Consider the following 9,874-nt stretch of genomic DNA (forward strand, 5'->3'; position numbering starts at 1 on the left):
AAAGCGCCGGTGTTGTGGTTATGGACTGACAGAAAGCTGCACGGCGTGCTTTATCGGAGTTATATCAACTGGGACGTGCTTCACGGCCTCGTTTTCATGTGCATGGCTCAGTGATAAGGGACATTGATAATATCCTTTCTGCACAAGCAGCTTTCATTAACGCAGTGAAGTGCTGCTATTAAGCATATTCTATGCGATACCCGAAACACTTATACACCCTTGGCAGCGACAGTAGGTCTTCTTTCGCCGTTCGGTACGTGCCGGCACTTCTGCGGGCATTCTCGGCGATGGCTAGCGCCAGCCTGCAGTGCTTCACCGTGTTCGGATTCGACAGCCGCCTAGACTGGAGGCCCACGGTGTTCGTTGACGGCTTCCCTAAGACGAGAGTGTGCAGCGCCTGCGGTCTGGTTTCGGCTACGATAGCTTTACTGCCATGCCACCACACCCTCTGCAACAGATGCTACGACTACCACTGCGACAGAAGGGAATGCGACCGCTGCCCCCTTGACAAAGATGTCTACAAGCCAGAAGATGTCATGTGGTCCACGTTCACGAGCTACAATCTGCTACAGCGTCAGGTATGTGTTATGCGCTCATTCCCCTCTCCGGGACTAAATTGTCACGGTTCGCAGTAGAATTGGAGGGAGTTAACTATATTTGTGAACCAAACGCGTTTTCGTGCAGTCTGCGGTTACAAAGAAAAGTTCGTGTGAGTAATCTCCCGCTGTCTGCTTTTCTGGCTGTTCTGCAGACCAATTGACCCATACAACATAATCGAAAATGCCAAATAACACCTTAAAGACTAAAATACGTAGTATAAATTTGTTTGCGGACGTAGAAGGGCAACAAAGTTATATGATAATACCCGTCCTGAAGGTAGACGAAAGGCTCAACTGAGTTTTCCTAAGTCGACCACAATCTCAAACGCCAGCACAATTGTCTGTTGTGTATTGCGCCGCACCAACACGATCTGACAGCTTGAGTAACTGCGCGATGGGAGGAGTTTAAGTGATCACCAACGCGGCCTAGCAAATTTTTGAAGCGTACTTTACACCCAGTAGACCCGCGGATTGATTTACCACGTTTCCGGCATCCAACCGTCATTCTTATTACCACGTTGGATATAATGCCACATTTTCAGACGCATTAGAAGTGAACTCAAATTACCTCCGTGCTATTTATTAAATCTGCGTAAAAATAAAATCTTTCATATACACTTTATTATGCAGCGTTTGTATCTAGGGGTCGGTTTTCTTCATTCCCATGTCACGCGTGCAGTTCGCCAGAGCCCTGCTGGCCCGGCGGCGTGAAATAAATTGCCCGGACGCTCAGACGCGAAAGAGAGAAAAGGAGGAGTGCGAGTGGGAAAGGCGAAGGGCGCTTGGCTTTTCCGCCGTTGTGCACACTCCCCGCGCTCTGGGACCGCCCTGCATGCCGGCGTTGAATATCGCCGGAGAAGTGTGCGCTCTGCGCTAGCCTCTGCTCGGGCACTTTCGTGAAGCGACAAGTGTATCAATCGGCGTGTTTTATTTCGCTCTCTGCGACGGCCGCGCTTTGGATTTAACGCTTAATCCTTCGTATTCTAGCGAAGTTACGAGTGCTTCAACCGTGCCTGTGTTGGATATTTCGCGTTCTCTTAGGTGAAGCGGCAACTGTTTGGATACGCAGTGTGCGCTCTACTGTATCCTCTCCTCATGCTTTTACGTGAAGTGCTTCAACCGTGCCTCTGTGCGTGATTTCGCGTTCTCGGGTGTTGGCCGGCGCTGTAGATTTCGAAGTGCCTCAACCGTTCGCCAGTCGATCCTCTCCTCGTGCTCTTACGTGAAGTGCTTCAACCGTGCCTCTGTGCGTGATTTCGCGTTCTCGGGTGTTGGCCGGCGCTGTAGATTTCGAAGTGCCTCAACCGTTCGCCAGTCGCCGCGTAGTTGGAGCGGCTGTTTCTCAAACGTAGATCTACCGTTCACCCTACATGTGATCGGCTCAACCTTTGGCCCGGAAATTGCATTTTGTGCCCCGATGTTTTTCTGTGATAGCACAAACGACCATGTTGCTTTCGTTCTTTTTTTTTCTTCACTAGCGTTCCGTGCTGACGAAACGGCAGTTGTAACTCGCTAAAGTTCCGGCAGGCGCAATGATAACTGGCCTGAGTCCTTCAATGATTTACTACTGCTCGGACGATTTCCTCAGTCAGACAGGATGACCCTTTGGTGTGCGCTTCCGTTGCTAAATGTGTTGTTCCAGGGTTCAAATCTCTTGTGAGCCCCCACCCCCCTTTTTCTTTGTCGCTGGCGACCGCTTAGGAAAGTGTCTGGTGTGCAAATTCAGTGTACAGCTGACCAATTGCAAAGCGTGGGTGTTATTAAGCTTGTCACAGAGCCTTTGAAGTGATGACTATTGCATTCCTAATGACCAGTTTCCCAAAAGACGCTTCCAGAAGGAGCATATTTAAGCAGTTCTGCTCTCACTGTGTGAATTGCAAAACAGGTGAAAACAATGTGCTATGGTGGCTGTATTTGGCTTAAGAGTTAAGTGTACATTGCATGTGTTGCTGCGGACCAGCTTATTTATTTATTTATTTATGACATACTGCAGGCCCCACACAGGACCCAAGCAGGAATCACTCAAATATAAACAAACCGACAACACAGGGTAAAATACAGTAACTTGTAAAAACATACTGTCTCAATTTTCAATATGTTCAATCCCATCAATGCTGCAGACAACAGATACAGGCAGATTATTCCAGTCGGATATGGTGTGTGGGAAGAAGGAAAATTTGAAGACGTTTGTCTGGCGCTGCAGCATTGAGGCATATATTGACACGGCTAAGACAGCAAAGATATTTAGATATGTCGATGATTACATGATTGTTACTAGGTCGGTGAAGCCAGAAGAAGTAAACCTTTTAGTCAAGACAGTTAAGAAAACATTTCTGGAGTGCTCTGACGGCTTGGAATTCACTCATGAATTACCAAATGATGGGTCCTTGCAGTTCCTCGATGTGTGTTTTAATTTCTGGGGAACACACGTGTGTTGGGCGTATCGGCCGCGGTCAAAAAAGGCAATTTTGGATTATCGTTCAGCGCATTCGAAGATAGTGAAAAGGGGTATTGGCGTTAGCTGTCTTCGCGGTGCCCTCGAGAAGTCTTGTCAGCACCAAGTCGCCGATAGTGTTCAGCACCAAGTTGCACGTTTGAACGATGCCGGCTTCCCTCGGGAAGTAATAGCAGCAGTGGTTGAAAGCCTATTGCGTGACGTCAAGTCAAGGGCAAGATGAACCTCGCAAAGAAAGGAGGCCTGTAGTCGTCCCTTACGTGCACAATTTCTCCAACCGCCTTAAAAAGGTGGCGGGGAAATGTGGTGCCGACGTTGTGTTCTCCGCCCCAGAAAAACTAGCACGAATGTGCTCTGCTGTGAATGGCGAGAGGAAGGGTAACCGAAGAAGAGGCATGCCACGCTGTTTGTTGGTTGCAAACAAGGTGTTGTATACGAAGTGCCTCTATCTGGTGGAAAATGCTATATTGGGCAGACTGGTAGGTGCATAAATGACAGGCTCTGGGAGCACCGTACAGCTGTTCAAGCGCTCGCTGCGGGGGGCCATTTAGCTGACCATTGCCGCCGCTGCCGGTGCGTTCCACACTGTGTTCCAATTTACGAGAAGACAGTAACATTGTGCTGTTTTAAGGACCAAGCCAGCCGTGAATTGTTTGAAGCGTGGTGCATCATGAAAGCCGGTGAAAAGTGTGTAAGCACGGCATCTATTAGTTCATCAAAAAAGAAATAGATTACCTGGATGCGAACTTGCCACGTGCGTAACAAAATGCACCACTTGACCTTGTCTTTTTTCTTTGTGCTTTAAGCATGTTTACGCATGCGCCCTTCCTGTATATCTTTTGATGTGTGTAGTAAAAATTTCAGTTGATGTCTAGCGCTAGTCCTGTGTGGTCTCTACTTTTGTCCCGTCTTTACCGCGCTACTTGACCATGTTTCCCCAGAAACGCCTGCAGGCGCTACTCACCCAGGAAAAGCTGCTGAATATGCATGCGCCATTCATCAAAGCATTTGAAAGCCGTCCTGCTTCGTGTTGATTGTGCTAATTTTCCTGTTTCCACTGGCTGCTTTATCTGTATGTCACTAGCTAGGTACAGTACTACAGTCTCCAGTGCACCCACATGCATGTATTTTTGTGGCTGTGTTTCTAGGCGAGGCAAAACATTCCCACGAAATCGACATTGCAAGAAAGCCTGGGATGAGGCATCATATTTTTGTTTACTGGCTGATGTTTGTGTCTTTTAAAATGCTCATAACCAGGAAAAGTTCTTGCACACACTCATTTTAAACTTGCATAACCCTGCATCAGTGTTTGCTTCAGAAGAACACTTCGACTAGTTCCACCAGTCTTGTCTTGCCATTCGCAATCGGTGATGCCACAAGTTGTCTGCAGAACAATGTACAGGGCAGCCGTGCCTGTTTTCACGACGCTTTGCGAATTTCCATGCACTAATAAAGTACTGCTGCTGCAAGTCGCATATTATTTGTATTCACAACACTGCAATTACCGATGCTGGCCAACTTGCTTTTGCACTTTAGTGTCTCTTTAGGCGTCTATAGTGTACCGTAAAACCATTAGGTCCCTCCTGGGCAGATGTACTGAACTATGCTCCTGTGCTATGTCGCTTGTGCATCCCAGTAGATTTACTTCCTCATTCTCTTTTTAAGCATAGCAGCAATTTTTGAGGTGCAAAAAGTGTCGAAACATGAAAAACTTCAGTGTAGTTTTTTGTGCTTAAAATGAGAGCTACTGTATTGACTCTCATAATGAACCCTCCCCCCACTTTTCTTGTTGAGAATTTACTTTTTTGTCACTGAATAAAAAATGCAGCGGGAATATGTCTTATTTTAAGCATGGTTGCTGATGCTGTAGGCGATCACATTAACGTGATATCGTGCTACAGTACGCGCAGAAATGCTAAAAATGCATTCCAAGAAAAAGAAATCTCATCCGTAGCCGGAGACGCGAGCGCGAATGCCGCGGCTTACAATTTAAAAATTGCGCGTTTGCGGTGCGCCACCTGTTGAATGCAAAACAAGCCTTGCGCCATAAAAACGTTGCGGTGTGCGAAGTTCGAACAAAGCACCAAACGTACTCCGCACTCCTTCCCTGCTATTTGATGTTTAGGCTGGTTCTGCCCAACGTTAATAGATTATCTATCTAGTAACGTTGGGTTCTGCCGGCGTGCGAACAAAGCAGTAAACGTACTCCGCACTCCTCTGCTCTTGTTTAGGGCTCGTTCGGCATCAGCAGCATCAGTGGCGTAGAGTTTACTGCAATTTTACGTTTTTTTTCTAGTTCGACGGCGAAGTAGCAGTTAATTTCTTCAGCCGTTGTGACATGCGCGGGCGCGACCAACCTTACGAGTTAGACTGCAAAGCCAGCGTCGATAACGTGGACGTGCTTCGTGCGGGGATGCGTACGCATGGCTGACTACTACGGCGAGGCAACCGTGCGTCGTGGATCGTCGACTGGGAGCCCCCAACCCAACGAGGTACCATAGATGCTCTTCGGCAGTGTCTTTATTTATTTTGGCAAGGTCCTCGGAGGCGTTGCCAAATCACCCCCCTACCCGACCTAGTAAAATCAAGACAGACTGATCAGTTGCAGTTGCGAAGCTACACCAGCGAGTTTTTTTTTTGGCTACGCATTTATTACAGTAGCGGTGGCTTAAAAATCTGGTTACTACTGATCACACTTGCTTCCGTCACGCTGAACAACGCCACTGGTCAATCATCGATGCCGCCGTCTTTCACGCTCAATTTCAAAGGGAAGAACAGCTGAACTTCGTCGTTGTATGTTTTCTTGGCCGAGGTGAAAGAACATATAGCTTAAATTACATTACATTGAGTTGGGCTGGGATTTTTTTACCACGATTTGAAGCACCCGTGCAAAAACAATCCGCATTTCACTTCATGTTCAAATTAATTTATTTTTCCTTACGTAAGATTAAACAATATCAGAATAATGTGTGATGTAATTCTAATTCACAAACAAATAACGCTTCATAGTATGGTCCGAGCAAAAAGAGTCAAGCATGTGTGTCATGCTTTTAACATTTTCACAGATGAATGATTTTTAGCCAATTATCTCCTGCCCCCTTCGGTCTATAAAGGGGCACCCCTTGCTGAGGAGGAAAAAAAGACCAACTGAAAATGCTTTAAAAGAGGCTTTAAACGTGTCGTGTTATTACGTGTTCAGTGGATTTAAACGTAACCGAAATGTGGGAAGGATATAACTGTCCTATTTTGGAGAGAATTGTGTTATATGCAAGAGCATAACATGCAACTGTTCCGCTTCGATTTCGTGAGCGATTGAGCAAGTTTTTTTTTTTTTGCTTGGTGCCAACACAAATTTTTCTAAAACGCCATTTTTCATACATGGGAAAATTAAGTGAAGGGCGAGTGCTAAACCTGTACAATTTCTTATTCCGCGAAGTAGATCAGAACATGACTTGGAGGCACATCTTTAATACAGTATGCGCATCACCTTGGAACTTCAGCATTTCTTAGTTGTCTGATTGTGAAACTTGTCAGATGAAGTGGGTAATTGAAGTAAAAAAACATTTGCAGGTTACAGATTGCATATCTGGTTCTCAATAATATTCTCACAACTAAAATAATTCATAATATTACCGTTTAACACGTTTGTGTTTCATAAAATTGTAATTTAAGTAAAAAAATATATTGCAGGTTAGTCATTGTATATCAAGCTTTAAATAATATTTTGAGAATTGAGATCATTTGTGATATTCTTTTTACAGGTTTGTGTTCCACAAGGAGTGAAGGTGTCAGCACAGAAGCTTGAACGAAACTGCCGGAAAGCATTCTACTACTGCTAAGCATTTGTAGATGTCAAAATTAGGAAGTCACAAAAGCAACTCAGCAGAACGACCCATTCCTCAACTGGCCAGTCTCGCCGACTGCTGTCATCAAGCTGCATGAGGTGCTCAACCACGGGCTCGACTGCGCCGATGGGCTTCGCCTTCTAAAACCCACATCGGACAAAAGTGACGCATTCTTCCGCTACTTTCAAGATGATACGACCCCAGCAGCCGCACTAGCTCCTCATAAAACGAAGCTGGCAAGGCAGGAGGACGGTGAAAGCCTGCTCGCTAGCAGCGCTGTCAATCCCCCAGTCAGCACCGTCTACCACTGGTTCTGCGGGTGGCGGAGAGGGCAGTATGGCGACGAAGGAGTGAGCCCCCTCACTAAGCTGGACAGAAGAGCACCAAATCACGTTGAACATTGTAAGTAGCTATGTACCCCAGCACACTCCATATATTGCTACTTTTATGTGACCTGTGCCAACGTTTATGCAAACATGGTATCTCTCTCAGTTTAATTTTCAGCTTCAAGCAAGCTATCATGCAGTGTAGACGGAAAGGTATCGCAGAAACTCTGTTTTGCAGTGTTGAATTCTCTAATTCGGGAGAAAGGCAGCAATGAGCGCATGCACAGCCACGGCGCACTTAACTAGACTTGTCTGATGCACCTGTCCTAATGAAGATGGCACAGCCTGACTGAAAGCCTGTGCTTGTAAAACTACTTTTAAATTATGGCCCAGACGTTCATATGTCTCAGTACATACCTTCGCTCTACTATTTTTGTTCCACTTAGAAGGAATAAATGGGCGTGTGGTATTCGCCACAACAGTGCAGCTCATAATACATCTTTATACGTGGCACAGCTAACAGCAGCCTGGCGTGGGAGCAATGCGCAATTTGAATCAAATTCAATGTGAAGTGAATTTTCACTATTCACATTTGAAAATAATTCATTTGCAGTAATCTTTTGCCAGTTACATTCGAATATATGTTATTCGCGGTTGGTTTCTACTATTCGTATTTGAGAATATTCGATCTGATTCACAGTCAGTTTTCACTATTCCTAACTGTTCACAGCATGTCTGGAGGGGGCATTCAGGAAGCTTGACTGGGAAAGCAAACACAGGACAACTCCCAAGAAGCCAGCACCAGCACACCCACAGGGCAAGGCCAACCGGTGGCAGCAGAGCCTGAACAGCAGCAGCTGCCTATGGATACCGAGCCACAGCTGGAGGCCCAGGGCTCAACAGGAAGCAGTCACCAACGTGAGGTGTTGAGGTGTGGCTTGTGCTCGTGCATTTATTTTAGCAAAGCCTAATAATTGTGACCCTTACTCCAGTTACTGGACACCTAGATAGCAACTAGACACCTGAAGAAGATCTGTTTCTCAGCAACACACTCCACTTTTGGAAAGAGCTACCTATTTAATAACCACGTGCATGCATTTTTTCAGGGGTCTCTTGTAGTAAAATTTATTTTTACGAAGGTACAATTGCAGGAGCTAAGTAGAAGAAGGCTACAGGATGCCAAAAAAGACACTCCAAAAATTAAGGCAATCCAACATGACTGCGTAGCATCATAGCAGAAGCAAGACGAACAAGTTTTTCCAATGCATGTAAAGGGGAGCAAGAATGAAGTAGTATTCATATGTCACAGCTAGTGTGAAATTTTGTATGCTGGCTGTCGTATGTCTTCCGAGGCCCTTTCTGACATAGGGAGGGTGCTAAGAGGAGGAGGAATAAACTTTCATTAAACAGCACTGTGCTGGTGTCTTCAGCCCAGCTTAAAACAAAAAGTGTTAAACAGACTCTGCCAGGATCCAATCTCATACCATTAGATACATAGTCAGTTGCACAGTGCAAGTTTTTGAGATGTAAAATTTTACATTCTGGTCGTAATGTTTTTTCTGTGTGTTTCGCTGAATAGTCCTTGTATGCCACTAAGGCCCTGTGAATAAAAAGGTGCCTTGCGAAAGCGCTAGGTCAGGGGCTGTCAAGTAAGGCTTTGAGGAACCCTGGGATTTTGAAGAGGCGTTGCTTGGGTTCTGTGAGACTAAAGTGGCTATGGTGTTGTGCTGCTGAGCCCAAGGACATGGGTTCAATACCGGCTGCGGTAGCAATTTTCCTGATAGAAGTGAAAAGCGAAAGCGTCTGTGTGTCGAGATTTTGGCGCACGTTAACTCTTCCTAGCTGTTCCTAGGTGACCAAAATTAAACCCCAGCTGTCTCCACTACAGCGCGCCTCATAAGCAAGGTGTAGTTTTGGTACTTTATACCTCGCAGTCAATCAATCAATCAGTCATTATTATGTAACTGAACATGGCACTAAACAAAGCTTTTTCTTGTGTTTTATTTTAGTTCAATGAATGCATTAATGTTTGTGAAACTAATCTGTAAATACCTGCGCAGTATTCTCTGGTCCAAACTGGTTATCTAAGCTTGGCAGGGGAAGGTGAGTTCTGTGAACATTTTTCTGCCCTAATGGGTTTCCCGGTAGGCCCATAGTTGAATACCTACGGAACACCCTTATTACGTCAGCAGTGAAAATAAGACAATAGTAAAGATAGGAGATGCAACAAATTTTGAGTAAATCTGTGGTATATCCTGAACAAATTTTTTGTAGGACACTGCGGAGCTGCAGAAGATCTACGAGGAGTGGTGGCGCCAGCCTTCACTAGCTTCTGGCAACCCATATTATGCCACTACCCTTCAGCAGCTGCTGCGGCAGATGCACAAGATCAGAAAGGAGCCCCAGGAAGGAGCCTGCCCATGAAGGCAGGCTTCACCAGCGCCCGGAGGTGCGGCTGTAACGTCAAGGTCCAGCCCACAAGCATTGCCAGGCGTCGCCCTGGGGTCAACCGAGGACCAGGTAGAGTGCCTGCTGGCCAAGAGCTCGGCTAGCAAGAAGGTCAAGCGGTCCTCACGCCCTGAACCTCAGCGTCAGAGATGGGGTGCCGCACGCCAAAGCTCTCGGACTACAGAAGGGACAGAAGGCACC

At 46.1% G+C, this 9,874-nt stretch overlaps 1 long non-coding RNA gene across 1 annotated transcript; it reads left to right on the forward strand.

The window, feature by feature from the left end:
- The first annotated feature begins 5,416 nt into the window (after nt 1-5,416).
- Nucleotides 5,417-8,118, forward strand: LOC144157723 (uncharacterized). Its single transcript, XR_013319838.1, has 3 exons — nt 5,417-5,546; nt 6,816-7,301; nt 7,956-8,118. It is a non-coding gene; the product is annotated as an uncharacterized LOC144157723 (long non-coding RNA).
- The last annotated feature ends 1,756 nt before the right edge of the window (nt 8,119-9,874 follow it).

The sequence above is a fragment of the Haemaphysalis longicornis genome, unplaced genomic scaffold (assembly GCF_048455015.1).
Source record: "Haemaphysalis longicornis isolate Haplotype H1 unplaced genomic scaffold, Haemaphysalis longicornis Haplotype H1 scaffold_10, whole genome shotgun sequence".
Lineage (NCBI taxonomy): Eukaryota > Metazoa > Arthropoda > Arachnida > Ixodida > Ixodidae > Haemaphysalis > Haemaphysalis longicornis.